Here is a 20,090-nt window from a genome sequence, read left to right as displayed (position 1 = left end):
CTTTCTTATCTAAATCACAGCAGCTTTCTATTCTTGAATATCTGTAACTTCTCTCCTGACGAGACTGAACTACCGAGGGTAAAAAGAGATTAGCTGAGTAAAAAAGTTGAGCAGTCACAGAAACTATAAAGGCCTGGCTGTGTACAATCAGTTTTATGTGTAAGTTTCTTTGAGAAATATAAAGCTGTTAGTGACAATGTTGTTTCTTTTATTGTTTAGGCACATATTTATTTTTATATATCTCACTATATTATCACATGAATGTCTTATATTTCTTTTCTAGGCATGTATTTATTATTTATCAATTTATCTTTTTAAAAATTTATGATTCAGCTGTTGTCCCACCCCTTCCATTGTGCCTCTTCCCATTACTCCTCCACCATGACCCTGAGAGGATGCTCCCCACCATAGGCCTCTCCTCCTTGGGTCCTCAAGTGTATCAAGGATTAGCTGCATAGTCTCCCTCTTAGGGAAAAATAGGCAGTCTTCTGCTACCTATGTGTCAGGGTCTCAGACAGCGCCTCTGTGCTGCCTGGTTGGTGGCTCAGTGTATGGGTGCTCTCAGGGTTCTGCCTTAGATGAGACTGCTGTACTTCCTATGGGGTTGCTCTCCTCTTCTGCTTCCTCCATCGTTCCCCATATTCAACCATGGAGGTCCCCAACTTCAGTCCAATAGTTGGCTGTAAGTATGTTCATTTGTTTCAGTCAGGTGTTGGTTGGGCCTCTCAGAGGACAGCCATGCTAGGGGTCTGTCTGTAAGCACATCATAGCATCAGGAATAGTGTCAGGCCTTAGCATCTCCCCATGAGGTAGATACTCAGTTGAGCTGGTCACTGGACTGCCTTTCCTTCAGTATCTTCTCTATTTTTGTCTTTAAAGATTTTTTTGGACAGGAACAATTCCATGTCAGAAATTTTATTATGGGATGGTAACATCATCTTTCCTCTTGAGGTCCTGTCTATCTTCTGAAGGTGAACTCTTAAAAATGTCCTTCAGTAGATGAATGGATACAGAAATTGTGGTATATTTACACTACGACTCAGCTTTTAGAAACAATGACTTTATGAAATTCCTAGGAAAATGGATGTATCTAGAGAATATCATCCTGAGTGAGGTAACCCAGTCACAATGGAACAGACACAATATGCAGTCACTGATAATTGGATACTAGCCCCAGAAATCTCTGAATACCCCCCAAAACCCTCATAAACCATATGAAGCTCAAAAAATAAAAAAATAAAGAAAAGGAAGAAAGAAAGAAAAGAAAAAGAAAGGCCAAAAAGTGGAAGCCTCAGTTCTTAGGGAAAAAAAAATAAGTGTATAGCACCCTCTCAAGAGTGGGATACACCTAGACCTTATATCATTAATAACTTAAGGGCTAAGAAGATAGCCTTGTGGCAATTTTTGGTAGTTAAAAATCATTATGTTTAATCTTTACACACCAAGAAAATGTTGACTATTTTCATGTTATGATTTGTTTTACATGTACTTTATGATCTTTGTAAATAGTAAGATTTCAATGCATACTATCAAACCTTTAAAAAATCAAGTACTGACAAAACATATTCATATATATTTATGCTAAAATGCTTTTAATAATCTGTACATGTATCTCTGTTTTTTTTTTTAAATAAAGTTGTAAGAAAAAAATGGGTTACAAAGCTAAACAGAGAATTCACAATAGAGGAATCTCAAATGAACAGGAAGCCCTTAAAGAAATGTTCAAAGTCCTTAGTCATCAGGGAAATGCATTTCAAAATGACCCTGAGATTCTTCCTTAAAACAACCAAAACTGCTAAAATAAAAGCTCAGGAGCAGCCCATGCTGGCAAGTATATGGAGAAAGAGGAACTCTTGCATCGTCAAAAGGTGTGCAAACTGGTACAATCACTCTTGAAATCAATCTGGTAGTTCCTCAAAAAATCGGAAATAGACCTACAAGAAGACCTAGCTATACCAGTCTTGGGCATACACCCAAAAGACGCCCCACCATACCAGAAAGACCAGTGCACTACTGTATTCATAGCAGCCTTATTTGTAATAGCCAGAGCTGCAAACAACCCTGCGAAGTGGGACTGAAGCATCCTTACTTGGCCTTTCTGCTTGTTAAAGTTCTTAAGTTCTGTGGGTTGTATCCTAGGTATTCTGTACTTTCTGGTTAATATCCATTTAGTAGTGAGTACCTACCATGTATGTCTGGGTTACCTCACTCAGGATGATATTCTCTAGTTCCATCCATTTGCGAAAAAAATTCATGATGTCCTCGGTTTTAATGGCTGAATAGGATCCCATTGTGTTATGAACCACACTTTCTGCATCCATTATTCCCTTGTGGAAAATCTGGGTCATTTGTTTCTGATGGTTTGAAATTAATTCTCTAGCCCAGGGTGGCCTCCAATTTCTGATTTTTCTACCCAAGCCAACTGAGTTGAGTTACTAGCATGTGCGGTGGTGGCAAGTTTGCACATATTGTCTTAGGTATTTTCCCCTCAGAAAAAGTCATCAATACTAAGAGATGTTGTAAAATTTACAACTAAAGAGAAAGAACAAAGAAGAAAATGTTCTCTTCAGGGCTCAGAGCATTTGTGGGAGAGGAGGGAGAAGAATTATAAGAGCTGGGGATGGGGAACAGCAAGTAACCAAAGCCTTTTAAGCACAACAGACCTATGGGCATATGGACTCAGGGAGACTGGGGTAGTATTTGCAGGGACAGAGATGTCAGTGCTAGAGGAGAGATGCACACTGTCTCCCATTCCTCATTAAGAATCCTTTTCTACTTGACAGCTGCATGCTAAGAAAAAAATTAACAGTTTTCTTTAAAGGAGCCTCACTGTGCATGCTAACTACACTTAATGGTAAAAGACCACCACAAAACAAACTCAGTGGTGATTTTGTAGATTTTTTTTTTTTAATTTTGTCTCCTATTGCTGTCTTTGGGCATCTTTAAACCTTACTACTCTTTCATTTGAATATTATAGTTTGCTAGTTTGTGTTTTTAATGGACATCATTTTGTGTGTTTTTATGTCTATGCGTGTTTGTTTATTATGATTCCTTCCTGTTTTGTTTTTGTGTGTTTTGTCTGATTTTTTTTTCTTCTGTTCTGGTTTCCTTGTTTTTTAATTTGCCAGTTGTTTTCTAGAGAAAGAAAGAAATGGCATGGAGGTGCATAGTTCTGGGAGAAGATGGAGGAGGAGAAATCATTCTCAGAATAGACCGTATAAATTTTAAATTAAAAAGTTGCAAAAATATTTTTAATTTTATTTTTATTATTAATAATAATAATGTGGGAATGTGCCTTATATCTACAGGTACAAGTCATATGGCTGCACACAGGGGGCATGGTAGAGTTTATAGTGTTATTTCTTTTGTGTTACTTTACACAGATTTCAGGAATTGAATTCAGGTCCACAGGTCTCACTGTGAAGTGCCATTTTCTACTGATCCATGCATGCCCAATGACTGGGAACCTTTAGTAGTAATTGGCCATAGTGCTTACCTGACTTCTGCAGTATCCCTTTGCTTAAATTATCACAGTTTCTTACCATGTTTCCATGGATTCAGAATATCTCTTGGTCTAGGTTATTATAAATAAACTTTTACCTCTATTAGTGCTGTTTGTTTTCTTTGTGCACTTGCTATACATTTTAAGGAGCACACAAGTGTTTACCAAAGTCTTGGTTATTAATAATTAATTGCTTCAGCAAGGCTCAATTACACAGAAAGCAATTTCTTATAACCTGTCAGTCAGTCATTAATGTATCTGTCAGTAAAACATATTAGCAATGAATTATATATGTTCTTTGCTTACTAGAAACACAAAGTCCTAGCAGAACCATAGGAACAGAAACTCACAGAACTAGTATGAGAAATTTGATATAGCAGCCCAATAATTTAAATGTAAAGTAAATCCATAAAATTCACTAAATAGCTTGTACATTCAGACTTGTTTCCAAAGAGATGCAGAAATCCACTTAAGTGAGGAAAAATATTTTTCTTGTAATTTTAGCATAAGAATTTAGTATTGGGGGTTTGAATATGATGTGGATAATCATATATTAGTGATAAAGAAAATATGAGTCAGAAGGATTACTACAATATATACTCATGCAGAAAAATATGCTAGTGAATATATGAAATTATTTGCATAACGATTCTTCATTGGCTAAATTGCTGTGTAAAGGGTAATACTTGTAGAAAATGTAGAGGACTTAGAAATATTAATATGGGAGACAGGGATAAAAACTCTTCTTCAATATACCTGAAATTAAGAAGGTATGAGAGATATTGACGGGAGCTATAATTATAGTGTGAACTGTGATTATCTGTTTTAGAATCAGCTAAATGTCTCATGTATCACTTTGCTTTCCAGGGTTGAGACTCAGTCTTTAATGGTCAATTTTATTTTTCCATCAAAGGCAAAAATGGCGACTCCCCTTGCGCTGATCCCGTAGGTGGGCAGGAATTCATCAGAGTTGTGTAAGTAAATATCGATTGCCTTAAATGATGTGATCGCAATCTCAGTCCAAAGGGACATTAAATTGAGCAAACCTGGCAGGACAGGGTGATACATGCTGCAATTAACCAGCCCAGTTTAACAAGGCTCTAGAAACAGGCCAGGAAGATGTTCTCACTAGCCAGTCCCTCCCAACCCCCCAAACTGTATGCATGTTTATGGGTCTTATTGGGGCAGTGAATTTGTTTCGTTGATTAATTACCCACTGATGGACAGCCTGGTGACAGGGTAATAATGCTGGATGCTTTTTATAGACATGCTAATGCACTTTTGTATTGGAGGAATGATCCAATTATTTTTGCTTGTCCTGCAATTATTTTATCTATCCAAGCTACCCCTGCATTCAAATGCTGTATTCAGAATTATTCAAGTTCGCAGGGCTAAATATGCTGCTTGAAATACCTCTTGTTCCAAACCTAGTATCCATTCATACCACAGGATGCAGAAACAATGTAAGTGAGTAGTGGCACCAAATATTTAAATGTGTCAGGTTGTTTTGAATGTTAGAATTGAAAAAATTGAAAAGTTTTGTGTCAAGCCTACAACTCTCATTATCCATTGCTTTAGCAATTGGCTTTCTCAACTTGTATTTAAGAGCCATCTTAGACTTCTGCAGGTTGATTAGGGTCACTCTTATTTGGAATCTCTCATGTAGTTGTGGTCAGATTGTTATTACCGTTATATACCGTTCAACAGTTGTAGACATCCAAGAGAGATCATGAGCGTGGTTGGCTATTGTGGTGCTATCTGAAGGGTGCTTGCCTTGGCTATTTGTTTTAACAGGTATATAAGGTCTTAGACTGTGGCCTGGCTGTTCTGAAATTTCTGGTCTTCAGATTTCTTTGGTTGCTGCCTGAGTAACTGCCTTCTGGCTTCCACTTGGCCATTTTGCCCTCCTTGTCAACAATGGCTGCATGTGACCTCTCTATATGACTTGGCTCTTTTTGAAGGAAGCACTGTGATCCTAAGATGTAAGAATATTCAATATTTACATATGAGGAGGTTGATCAAGAGTGTGAATGAGTTTTAAGGAGCTGCTATAAAAGGTCCCATGGTATAATGGGTCTTAAGTCTTAAAGGTTGTGCTATGTTTTGTCTTCCAGTCACACTGAATGGTCCCAGCATGGCGTTCCTACTTGTAATAGAGTGGATTCTTGCTTCTCACCTGCTCTCACTGTCAAATGCATTCCTCAGCGAATATACAAGGCCTTTATTTATTTTACATTTTCCTTCCTTCTGCACCCCCCATTATATATTCTTTACAACTATAAAAATCTTATATTCAAATAATATCACATTATGAGTTATTAGAATTTAGAAATTCAGCATGACTTGTGAAAGATGGAAACTCAACCTGTAACTAGCCTGCCATTCAATTGACAGATTACAAACCTGCTATATTTTACTGGTCGAAGCAGTTTTAGGGTATGACCAATTCTGACAGGTTGGGCATATTGACCTTTTAAAATGTAGATTGTATAAATTACACTGCAAAATACTTTAAAGAATGACACATATTGGTATAGGCATTTCTGGAAAATGAAACCATTTTTACTCTAACCTTTATGTAGAGTGATGTAATTTTCTTCCAAATACAATATTCACCCAGCATCAGTACCACTTAAATCAGCCCCTGTCATGAATTAGGCCTCCTTGAGCATGTAGCTGTGTGATTACTGTCAAAGCTTCTTTGACAATCCTTGAACTAAGAGGATTCTTTCTCTCACATGCTGGCACGGAATGCTACAGAAGGACTAGAGATGTGCTACAGAACTTCTAAACTACACAGTAGAGACCATATATAATAGGTATGACTTTATAAGTACATTTATATCCAGCTGGGTGTGTATATCTCTCCGTGGGTGAACAACCAGAACTTCTCCCTGGTAGTAATTCATTGGGGATGTTACTATAAAATTTCAAATTTAGCATATTATCTGAGCCTTTTTTTCTATCAAAACTAAAATGATTAATGTTTGTACCTGAGTGCATATTTTCAGCCTCCTATAGGCTTGTAGCTAAAAATGATAGAGGCAAGCAATCTCTCTCTCTCCCTCTGTCCCTCCCTCCATATCTTCCTCTCTCTCTCCTCCTCTTTCTCTCTGTCTCTCACTCTCTGTCTCTATTCTCTGTCTCTGTCTCTCTGTCGGTCTTTGTTTCTCAATCACTGTCTCTGTCTCTATTCGCTCTCTCTTTCTCTCTCTCTTTACCCTTTCCCTCTTCCCCCTCTGTCTATCTCTGTCTCTCAGTCTCTGTCTCTCTGTCTCCCTGTCTCTCTCTGTCTTCCTTTGATGAGCATGTATAGTAGTTTTTCCTCCCAGACTTTGCAGTGAATGACTTTCTGTCACTGTTCACACTAAGAGGATAGAAACCTAAGCTCCTGGCTCTTCATGCTGCCATTTAGGCCTTTTCTTTTTCTGTATGACAATTAGGCTATATAATCACACTGTCATCTAACATCCCCATATTTAAAGCAAGAGTCTCAAAACAACTTAGAAATCTGGCTAATGAAACTTGTGAACTAAACTTTTAACAGAAGACTTCTTTTGGCTTAGATTTCTGAGCAATTCTGTACATATGTCAGACCCACCCCAAGGCATGACATAGCAGCTAGCAAAGCTCAAAGTTTACTGTTACTAAGAGCAAAAGGAATCTTTTACACAAAGACATCAAAATGCAAATATCATCAGGAGGGCTGTGCTCCTGTCTCATTGGTGCAAGGAATGCTCACTGGGCATAGTGAAATATCAGCCTTCCTGTTACTCAAATACTTTTAGAAATGGCAGATAGAAAAGTTGGACTTGCTTCTCTCTAAATATTGTACAGAAAGTGTTTTAATATTGTCTAGTATCCTGATCACCTCTGGGCCCCATCTGCTGGGTACTAAGAATTAACTCCTGAAAATTGTTGTCTGACATTCTCATAAGTACATTGTAAATATTTACAACCACCATATAATGTATAAAATATAAAGTTTGACCAATGTCCTGAATCCCAAGCATGTTCTTGAGATACACAGAAATCCTGAGAACAGTTTTGTGAACAATGGATTGATACCCTAAAATATTATTTAATAACAACTATATAAGCATCTCTATTTGAATGAATAAATTAATATTTGAAATACTACTACAGGCATATTTATCATCTTTGGACTTAAGATGATTTTTTAAAGTGATGGCTAATGAATTTGATAATATATCAAGTTTCATTTTGGTTAACTTGGAAGAAGTTCATGAGATCTGGGAAAAAGAAATTTGTGCAAATTACTTTTATTATATTAATGCAAAGATAGTTCAAAATGTATAAAGCAATATGTGGTGTATGGCATATCAATATAGTAGACAAAAATCACATGATCATTGCAAAAGGCCTTTGACAAAGTTCAATAATCATTGCAAAAGGTCTTTGACAAAGTTCAATAATCATTGCAAAAGGTCTTTGACAAAGTTCAATATGTTTTCATTGTAAACACTGTTAAAAACAGGGAATACAGAGAATATACCTTAATATATTAAACACTATATATGAAATACCCACACCCAACAATATATTAAATGTGGAAGGATTGATGTCATTTCCTGTAAGATTAAGGAAGATACCACTGTGTCCATTTCCCCCACTAATATTCAATGTTGTCTTGATGTTTGCACTATAGTAGTAAACAAATAATCGAGATAGAATAAGGATTCCTATTTGCAGATGAAATGCTCTTTACTTATTAGAAATAACCAGAGGCCAGAAGCAATCCAGATGTCTCTAAACCAAAGATGGATACAGAAAATATGATACATTTATACAATGGAATACTATTCAGTTACTAAAATTAGAAAATATCATCTTAAGCTAGGTAATCTAGACCCAAAGGGATATTCATGGTTTTACTCACTGATAAGTTGGTACTGGCCAAATGTACAGAATAACCATGATACAATTCATAGACTCTATGAAGCTCAACAACGAGGATGGCCCCGGGTAGGATGCTTCAGTCCCACTTAGAAGGGAGAACAAAATAATCACCAGAGACAAAGGGATGGAGAGACCTAGGAGAGGGGAGGGAAAGAAAGAACCTTTAGAAAGTCCCAGACATCATTGAGGTCCCAGGACTCAATGGGGATGACCTTAGCTAAACAGTGGGCAGATAGAACTTGAGGAGACCACATTCAATAGCTAGATAGGGTCACCAGTGGAAGGAAGGGGCCATCCCCCATCTTCAAAAGTTTTGACCCAGAATTGGTCCTGTCTAAAGGAAATGCAGGGACTAAAACAGAGCAGAGTCTGAAGGAAAGGTCATCCAGTGACTGGCCCAACTTGGGATTTATCCCATGTTAAGACACCAAACCTCAGTACAATTACTGAGGCCATGATGTGCTTGCAGACAGGAGCCTGGTATGGCTGTTCTATGTGAGACTCTACCAGCAGCTGACCAAGACAGATGCACAGAGAGATATTGATTGAACTGAGGTCCGTAACCCCAATGGAAGAGTCAGGAGAAGGACTGAAGGAGCTGAAGGGAATGGCAACCACATAGGAAGACCAACAGTGACAACTAACCTTGATAACTTGGAGCAGGCTGAGACTAAACCACCAACTAAAGAGCATACATGGGCCTGTCTGTGGACCCTGCACATATGTTGCAGAGGACTGCCTTGTATGGCCTAAGTGAGAAGGGATGTGCCTAATCCTATAGAGACTTGAGGGAAGAGAGATGCTAGGAATGAGGAATGCACTATCTCAGAGTCAAAAGAGACTGGGACATTGGGTAATGAACTCTAGGAGGGCAGCAGGAATGGGGGCAACATTTGTAATAAAAATAAAATAGAGACTTCCCAAGAAGGATTCTGTGGCTTAGAAAGCCACAGCAATGTAGACATGCGGGTTTACATGACCTTGCCCCACCCACAAAAAAACCCTTTGTAGATGAAGACATACAATCAGCAGAATGAAACCTCCAAAATGAATGCATAATATTTACTATTCACCTCACATCTGATAGAGGGCTAATATTCAATATAGATATAAAGAACTCAAGAAGCTAACCATAAAAAGAAATAAACAACCCAATCAAAAAATAAGGTATAAAACGAAACTGAGAATTCACAACAGAGAAATCATGAATGGCTGAGAAGCATCTAAAGAAATGTTCAAAGTCCTTAGTGATCAGGGAAATGCAAATCAAAACAACCCAGAGATTTCATGTTACATTAATTAGAATGGCTAAGATCAAAACCTCAGGTGACAACACATATTGGCGAGGATGTAGAGAAGAAGGAACACTTCTCTATTGCTGGTCGGATTGCAAACTGGTACAGCCAATCTGGAGATCAATTTAAAGGCTCCCCAGACAATTGGAAATAGATCTAACTGAAGAGCCAGCAATTCCAGTCCTTGTAATATACCCAAAAGGTGCCCCACAATGCCATAGAGGCATGTACTCCACTATGATCATAGTCGTCTTATTTGTGATAGCCAGAAGTTGGAAACAACCCAGATGTCCCACGACAGAAGAATGGAAACAGAAAATGTGGTTCATTTACACAATGGAATACTACTCAGCTATTAAGAATGAGGGCATACTGAGATTTGAAGGAAAATAGATGGAACTAGAAAATATAATCCTGAGTGAGGTAACTCAGACCCAAAAGGACATAGAACATGCATAGTATGTATTTACTAATAAGTGGATATTAGCCAAAAAACAAAAAATTCAAGATACAGCCCCACAGAACTCAAGTTGAAGGGCCCAAGTAGGAATGCCTCAGCCCATCTGGGAGGGAGAAGAAATCAACCACAGTGGGAGAGAAAGGGAGAGATCTGGGAGGGAAATGGGACAGGGCGGAGGAAGAGGTGAACATGATCTGGTTTGGGGGGGAGACTGAAGCACTGAGGACCAGCAGAAACAATGGAAACAGACAACCTCTGGAGGTAGAGGGTTAGGAGGGCCCTCAAGAATGTATCAGAGATCTGGAACATGAGAGACTCTCAGGACTCAAAGGGATTGACCCTAGGTGAAATGCACTACAGTGGGGAGAGGGAACTTGTTGAGCCCACCTCCAGCAGAAAGACAGGGCATCAAGTGAAGGATGGGGTTGCTATCCCACAGTCAAATGATTGTTCCTATTTGAAAAAAAACCCTGCAGGGATGGAAATGGAGAAGAGCCTGAGGAAAGAAAGGTTCACTCACAAGCCCAAAGTGGGATTCAATTCAATGAGAGGTCATAAGGCCAGACACTATTACTGAGTACACTCACAAAAAGGGACCTATCATGAGTGCTCTCTGAAATACCCAGCAAGAAGCTGAGTCAAATAAAGATATTTGCACTCAACCAATGAACAGTAGCTGCTGACCCCTGTGGTTGATTTAAGGAAAAGCTGAAAGAAGCTGAAAAGGACTATCAGTCTGTATTAACCTGGACCCCTGAGATCTCTCAGACACTGGATTACCAACCAGGCATCATATGACAGCTGCTATGAGGTACCCAACACACATAAAGTTGAGGACTGCCATGTCTGGGTTCAGTCAAGAAGATGCACCTAACCCTCAAGAGACTGAAGGCCCCAAGGTGTTTAGAGGTCTGGTGGAGTGAGGCCATCCTCATGGAGATGGGGATAGGGAGAAGTTATGGGATGTGGAATAGTCAGAGGGTGAACTGGGGGGGTGAATAAAATCTGGAGTGTAAAATTAAAAATAAAAAAGAAAGAATTATTTTTAATTAAAATAATTAAATTTAATAAAAAATAATAAAACAGAATGGCTAATCAGGGAGTGGGTGATGGAGTGATGCTGGTCACAAAAGAAGTAACAAAAAGTGATAATAATAATGTTAAATGTTGTCAGCCATCCAAGAAAAGCTAAGACTATATTACGATTGCATCTCATCTCAGTCTGAGTAACTATTATTAAGAAACATGGGCAGGCAAGGTTGGTGCGAGTGAAGGAACTCCATTGTACAATAATATCCCACACTTGCTTTATCCATGCCTCTGTTGATGAGCTCATCTATTATGAATAATATAACAACAATTCTGACAGTACAAATATCATGATGATATTTTGACTTTCTCCTTGATGAGGCAAACATGTTTAGTTTAGTCACTATGAAAGTAAGACAATAATGCAACTTATGGGCTTGGCAAATGACCCAGTTGCTAAAGCACTTGGCAGGTAATACTGAGAGCCAAATTTGGATCCCTGCACCCATGATGTTAAAATCCAGGTATGGTCATTTTTATTTTAATTACAGGCTGAAGAAGAGACTAGGGAGTCTCTGAAGCTTACTAGCTACCTAGCTTAGTTAAATCAATGAGCTCCAGGCACAGTAAGTTATCCCACTTCACAGTTAGACAGACAGAAGGAAATACTCAGTGTTCCCTCCAAATATATGCACAGATATGCATGTGCACCCCTACATGTGCACAGATTTTGAGTAAACAGATACACAGAGAGGGACAGAGAGACAGAGAAAGACAGAGACAGAAAGTGACAAAGACAGAGACAGAAACAGAGAGACAGAGAGACAGAGGGAAATATTAGAACAAAAGTAAAATTAAAAGCTGGTAGTTCTGCAAAGTTCTGAAAATAGAGCCACCATACCTTCCTTCTGCATCACTCTTAGTTATATAACAGAAGGAATCTAAATCAACATTCCACAGAGATACTTGTACATTTAGGTTTATTGTTAAATTATACACAATATGCAATACATGGAAACTGCTTAGAATCTCAAGAATGTGATATATATATATATATATATATATATATATATATATATATATATATATATATATATATATGTTACAATGTTATACAATGGAGTTTTTATTTAGATATTATTATTTCATGCAGATACTGGATGGAACTGGAAATACCATCTTAGTTAAATGAGGCAGATTCAAGAAAATAAATGTTATACTTTTCTCACACGGGGAAGCTACATTTAAATTCTTGTGTGCACATAGATTTATTTTGTATAAAAGTCACAGAGTAGAGGGCTTGCAGAAGAAATCTTTTCTAAAGGAATTAGAGAAACAAGAGATGGAATAAGAGGAAGAAAGGCAAAATCTTGCATCTTCATTCAGACATGGGTCCAGATTCAAGCATATGCAGAACAAAATAGGGGTGATTTGGATGGAAGGGGGCCAGAATGAGGGGAATGAGGGAAGGAAAGGGGAGTTGTAGTAGACATGACCAAAGTGTTATGATATATGCATATGTAAAATTATCATTGTTATATGTATTATTCTGTTAAACATAATTGAAATAAGATTATTTATTTATTTATTTATTTATTTAAAAAGTCAATGAACAGAGGCATTGTTCTAGCAAAGAAAATTTAGAATTATTACACTGAAGAAAATAATGTACAATGGATGCATTTCTTATAGCATCCTATGAAGGGAGTGCTTCACTAGGCTAATAGGGAGTGGCATGTGTCTGAAACAGTAGTGGAAATGAGTCATCTGCCGTCTGAGGTGTAGATGGATGTCAGAGCATTATAACCATAGAATTGCAGGCTCTTACTGGCAACACATGACACAGTATTCAAGCCAAGTGAATCCACAGAGATTCTAATGGGCACATTTGGGGGGGTAGTGCACTCATTTAGGTGGAACTGAATTCTTAATAAAAATCAAGGAAATTAAGATAAACTATTTTTTCTCCAAACTCACAGACTTAGAGTTATCTAGTTCAAAGGGATGTCTCTATACTACTTTAGGCTTCACTGGTTTTTATTATGGCTGTGGTGGGGGATTTTTAAAACAATTAACTTGCAGCTGCAAAGGACTTCCTCTAATACTGAGAAGGATCTCCAGGACCACCTATCCTATTGACTCTCACGTCATGGTTGAATGATAACATCAGTACCTATAACAGGGTCTGTCAATTGTAGAGTTCAAGAAAAACGGAGTAAGAAGAACTTTACCCCAACATTTCTAACAAGTAAATATTTTTCTTCAAAGGTACTTACATTATGTAGATGTATGTATGAGGCTGTCTGATTCTGATGGAGGGTTTGGTAGTGAGGAAACTACCAAAGGTAATGAACATTCCCTTCACGAGGAGCTAGAGAGTATCCATTGGTCAAAGCATAGGCTGAGTCTGTTAGGAAAGGCTGATATAGGTATCTGACTAATATACCTTTAAAATCTGCAGCAATCAGAAGCTGGGCATTCTAGTCAGGATTGGCTACAGTAAATTCATATTATTTTGTTTTGTTAAAGACTGTAGACATCATTGTTTTTGGGTAGCAAACTTGGTACTTTGTGTTAAACTTTACACATTGATAAAACCACAAAATTGCAATACATACAAACAATAACAACTATAAAAAGTTTCACCTCCATTTTATCTTTGTTATCTTTAGTGATCCAGACATACTATCCATCACAAGAATTGTCGGTATTCATTCAAATTGTATAACATAGGGAAATGGTAGCTGTCCCATATAAAACCATGCTTTTCAATATTTTTGTTAATATAAACATTTTTACTTACTTATGTTGATGGTTCTCAACTCAGATAACTTGGAATTTTTAACATATTCCTTCTCTGGCAGTTTAACCCAAAAACTTACTGTTTTCTAAACCAAAAATAAATATATTAAATTTATTTTGGTATTGTCACAGATCTGAATTAACAAATTGAAAGATTATTGTGTGGGAGAAGTATGAGATACTGACCAATTGTGAAATCTATTTTAATATCAGATATGGAAAGAGGTTAATTACAATTACAAAGGCATGCTCAATTTAAAAATAAGTAGTAGAGTGAAATTTAAAACTACCTGGTTTTCCATGGTGGCTCAGTATGTAAAAGCAATTGTCACATAAGCCTGATATTCTGAGTTCAGTTTCTAGATTTCAGGAACATGAAAGCCAGTTTCTACAAGTTTCTCTCTGCCTTTTACCTGAATACTCTGACATCTGCAGCCCCAAACCTACACACACACACACAATAGTAATAAATTAAGTTACATTAAAATGAATAAAACAATACCCTCCTTTATTACTACCAGGTATATTTTTTTTTGTTTTACGTGTCTGGAATTGCTCTACATGAAAAAAATATTATATAGTATTAAAAATAGTTCCTACAAATCTCATTGACATACAAGAAAAAGAAACAGGGGAGGTAATTAGAGATGTTTTCTAGGCACTTAACAGCTTATCTGCAATTGTTTATTCAAAAATTAACCTGTGCTGTGGTTCAGATTTCTTTTTAAAAAAGGAAAATGTTAACATCCTTATAAGTTTAGTAAAACAGGCATGAAACGCAGGAGTTTGAGGTGATGATTTGCTGTTAGTCTCTTTCCCCTCACTATTGCAACTGAGAGGCTTTTCTGTATATTGTACTCTAGGGTGGGATATGTGGTCTCTCAGTTTCTGTAGAACATCTGTCTAGGCCCTTCTGGTTTTTAGAGACTCTATTGAGAAGTCAGATGTAATTTTAATAGATCTGCCTTTAAATGTTACCCTTTTCTTAAAGTTTTAAATTTTCTTTTGTCCTGTATGTTTAGTAATTTGATTATATTCTGTGGGAAATATTTTTCCTGACAGTCTCTTGTACTCTATGTATTTCTTTTATCATGATATAGAAAACTTTTTTAGGTTAGGAAAATTATTTGCTATGTGCGTGTTGAAATAATTTATGTGTTTTTTTTTTTTTTTTTTACCAGTTTTACTTTTCCTACTTCCATTCAAATTATTATTTGGCTTGAACTTTTTATGATGTGCCACATTTCCTGCTTAGTTCTCTGAGAATGGGGACAGGAAATGAGGATAGGCCACAATATGTAGTGTTTTATAGAGCTGGCGACTGAACTGGGTGATTTAATATGGACCAGATAAGGGAGATTGAAGATATGAAGCTTGCCTACCTGCATTTAACTTATTTCTCTAGCATTTGGCTGATGGATACCCAGGGAATTCTTGCTAGAGTTGGAAGTTGTAATAAGAGGATGAGTGGGGAAGAACAATGGAACAGAAGTTGTACATGATCCCCCGGATATGGGAACAGACAGGAGGAGACAGTCACAGTGGATGGTCTGCCATGGAGCTGTAGTTGAGATTGGGGGATCAAATGTAGTGGAGAGGATGGAGAAATATAGATCTGTAGTTAGGCCACCTGCTTCTCTTTCCTCATTTCCAGAGAATCACTAATGACTTCTTTTACTTGAACCTAGCTATTCCTTTTAAAATTCCTTCTTACTACTCTACACTTGCCCAAAACCCATAGCTGGGACAATCATGGGTTTTACTTCTGTGAGTTCACATAAGAAATGTAGTATCCAACTGCTTTCTTTCTAAGGACTTCTTAATCCATTGCCAATTACAACTCTTATTCTTTATTAATAAAGCTCCTTGATGCAGTAGGTGGCAGTTAATACAGATACCATAAATGGTAAAATCCCGAGAACAAGTGACCATGAAATGCTCAGCCTTAAATGAGACACTGGTATCATATTCATTCTCCTCTAAGGTAAGAGAACATCACAGAATGGGGGAAAAAAGACTAAGAGCCAGAAGTCAGTGAAGACTCATACAAGGTAATTAATGTTATATAGACAGCACAAAGCCACTGTATTCATAAAGTCAAGCAAGTGATGTGGCCCTGCACAATATGTGTACAAAATCAATATGTACAAAGTCAATACTCCAGTATTCCTGCAGAAAGGTATTAAGTGATTAAGGGTCTTATTCCCTTAGCTGAGGAATTGTGAAGCTAATGGCAGCTGGTGGGAACTGAGAAAGGCTGGGTCAGTTAATTTTAATAATGTGGCCCAGAGTCTGTTACTATCACCATGCACCAATTTGACTCAATGTTCTTTTTGGAAAGGAAAATTAAGAACAAGCCATAAATTTGGAAGTAGGATGTACAGGTAGTGCCTGAAAGGAGCTGCTGAATATAATACACATCCTGTTTATACATGAAATTATTAAATGATTTTTAAAAGTAGAAGAGAACATATGTGAGATATATGAGCTTTAATTTCAGATCTTTCTAATTTTGTATTAGGTACAATCTTATTGTTGTTAGGTTTTAGATATTCTTTTGTAAATCATGGTATCTTAGTCAAAGATTGTAAATGGCTTAAGGATAATTTCACCCTACTTAGGGTATGGCAGAGAGCTTGTAAGGGGCATGTGTTATTTCTTAGAAGCCTCTCTGTGGCTTTCCCTTGGGAACTAGAAAAAAAGTGTCTGTATACTCCACATGCAGAATATACTAGAGTCCAAAATAATAATCCTACCAAATGTCTTCTTGCTAAATCCATTTATTGGGATATCTTTCAGGGGTGGGGGTGAGGGTTTTGTTGCAGAAACACAGAAGACTCAGAGCAGATGCTTCAGCAGAAAGCCCACCATAGGCTGGATAATGCAAGTGCATCTCTAATTTTCTCAGACGGAATCTTTGTTCATAGCTCAACCTGTCAGAGAGTCTCTTCCCCAGCAGCTACCACTACTTACGCAAGCCCAGGAGGTGTGGGTATATCTTGTAAGTTTCAAGTATATCCTAAGATTTTAAATATTTTCTAGAGCCTTATACATTCTGCTTCTTTTTTATATTTGAGACTCCCCCCCAAAAGTATTTTAATTCTGGATAAATTGATAAAAAGTGGAAGCTAAAATGTATCATTGTCTGTAAGTGGATTCATTAGACCTCTGTGGCTATGGAGGACATACATGGCCTTTGAAAGTGGTGACCCTGATAGTATGAGAGGTTGGTGACTTGTTATCAGTGAGATAAATGACAACGATGAAACTACTTTTTGATGACTTTTGAATAATAACCTTAGGCCATGCTCCATCAGTAAAGCCCAGCACAAGTAGATGGGGTGATGAGATACTTGCCTCTTAATGTTTCCTGTCACCTTCTGTTATTTATGTACTCTTAGTTATTTATTTTCATGCAGTTTCAGCATCTGTGTTACAGTCATAGATGTTCATATAAAATGCTAGTTTGGCAAATGTGTAAGAATAATCCATTTTACAGTATAATCCTTCACCAGGAGGATGATGGCAGTTTTACTGAATTAGATACATAAAATAGTTTATAGTCAGAGGACATTGGAGGGCAAATCTCTAGCAGTGGTAATTATTCTTGCATGAAGCTCCTCACACATTAAGGGAATAAAATAATGGGAATAAAAGAACAGTTAAAGCTATAGGTGAATGTTCTAAAGCTATTGTGGGTTACTTTTCTGTGCTTCATTCAAGAATGCCACACATAAAATTATGCATTATGGGAAGATGATACCAAAGAATACTTGTGCTGTGGGAACCAGCTTTTGCCCCTGTGAAAGTCAGTTCTTGTGCTCTATGTCCACTGATCAATTTGGATGCTGCTTCTTATCAACTTCGCACAGTCTACTGCCTTTTATTTGAGTGGTCTTCAGACCGTGGGGTCAACAGATCCATTGGTCATTGCTGTATCAGCTACATTGATAAGCCTTGCACTGAAAGAACCTTACCTTCAGGTATGATTCCAGCTACATCCCATAGTCACCAGGCCATCAGAAATTAAGAATACCTTTGCTTCAACTGGATCTTCAAGAATCTATACTCAGTTTTGTTTACTTTAATGGAGTGAGAGAGGTAAATATGTTAAGAGCTTCTGAAAAGAGCCTAGCTGGTGGTCACCTGATGGGGGTGGGGGGGCTGTTCAGCTATTTTTTTTTTTTTTTTTTTTTTTTTTAGTAAAGGGAAAATAAACTGAGTTTTTTTCACTCTAGTCCAATTTGTAACAGTGACTTCTTCTTGGATATGTTAGTTGGTATTTTGTTTTCAAATTAAACACAGACAGATTTTCATGTGCACCCACAAGTACTGGGGAGGTACCTAGTTAAATTTGTTCACATCTGCATTTTCCAAAATAAGTAAAGGTCAACCACTGACACATAAGCTATAGATAATTCACACAGTTTGGTTTATTTTCTTTGCAATGTAGAATTGTGTAAATCAAGAACAGCAATGGTAGGGAGAACACAGGCTAATATAAACTGACTTCAGTGGCTTCTAATTATGACTGACGTGTATCATTCTGAATACCTTATGATGCCTTACGCATAATACAACTGGTTCTTAGAAACATCTGTATTGTACACATGACTACTGACTATAATTTGCAGAAGATAAAGTAAGAGCTAAAGAAGGATTTTGGTCCCCTAATCTTACATTACTTCCATATGATCTGAGTCTAGCAGGTAAACACTGATCTTGAAGTAAAAAAATATAATGACTTCTGTCTTGAAACTTAGCAAACTTGACTACTTCTTGCAAGTTTCTACAGGCCTGGAACATATGTGTAAGAAAGCTAATTAACATTTCCTATAGTAAAAGCCATAATTGAACCTGCTTCAATACTAGATCTAACTGTAATAGGTCAAAACAGTGGTTTGGTGTCCCGCGCAACCGTCTCGCCTGCAAGAACGACGCGGCACACAAAATAGAATCCTTCTGCGGTAAACTTTATTGCTCTGGAAAACCAGTACTTGCTTCACGACACGAAAAAGACGGAGAAAACCAAGAGATCCAAGGAGACGAACAGGACGAACAAGCTCCACGAGGCGGCCGAAAACCAACGGGAGAAAGAGAGGAAGAAGAGAGGAAGAGAGAGAGAGAAGAAGAGAGAGGAAGAGAGAGAGAGCTATCCAGCCCGTCCCCTATAAAGGGATCAGTCCTTGCCTTGGACGCGGAGCCCCCTGATTTGTTGAAACTCAGCAGGCCCTATGACGCCACGGAAGAGGCGGAACTCATGAGGCGGAAAAGTTACCCAGCCTGTGCGCACATGGCTTGTTTACTGCTAACTCCAGCCAGATATCAGCGCCATCTTGTAATGGCGAATGCGTGGGAATGTGTGGGCGGCGCCCCACAGTTTGGGTTGTAGCACATATGTAAACATAGTTCCAGTTTAGATGCAAGGGCAGATAAATACTTTTTCATTAATTGCCTGGTACAATCTATTGCAATGCTCTTCTTTATTGAATTTTATTTTAATTAATTTTTTGCTTCCAGGAGAAGCAATTTCATCCCATCATTATCTGATAGAATTCTGTTCAGTTAATTCATTCAACTATTACTGACAACTTTTTTTAAATTTTTTTTAAATGACTTTATTATACAAAACAAAGATAAATGTACAGATTTTAAACATTTTTTGCTTAAAATTATACATTTTTGTCAGTACTGTTTTTTCAGACATTGAAATAATTTTTACATAAAACCATGTGAATATATTTTTTTAGTCAGTACTTGATTTTTTTCAAGGGCTTGACAGTATGCATTGAAAACCTAATAGTTACAATAAGCGTAAAGTACATGCAAAACAAAACACAACATGGAAATAGTCAAAGTCTTCTTGTTTTGTAAATATATGTATATTTTTTTGTTTTCTTTATTTCTTGGACTTCATACAGTCTGTGAGTTGTTTCTGGGGGAGTGCAAGCCTCTGCGGTTAGCATCCCACTATCAGTGACTGCATATTATATCTGTTCTTTTCTGACTGGGTTATCTCACTCAGGATGATATTCTCTAGATGCAGCCATTTTCTTAAGAATTTGGTTAAGTCATTGTTTCT

Source organism: Micromys minutus (genome assembly GCF_963924665.1).
Source record: "Micromys minutus genome assembly, chromosome: 18".
In the NCBI taxonomy this organism is placed as follows: domain Eukaryota; kingdom Metazoa; phylum Chordata; class Mammalia; order Rodentia; family Muridae; genus Micromys; species Micromys minutus.
The sequence above is the reverse complement of the archived record's forward strand: the minus strand, read 5'-3'. Positions refer to the sequence as shown.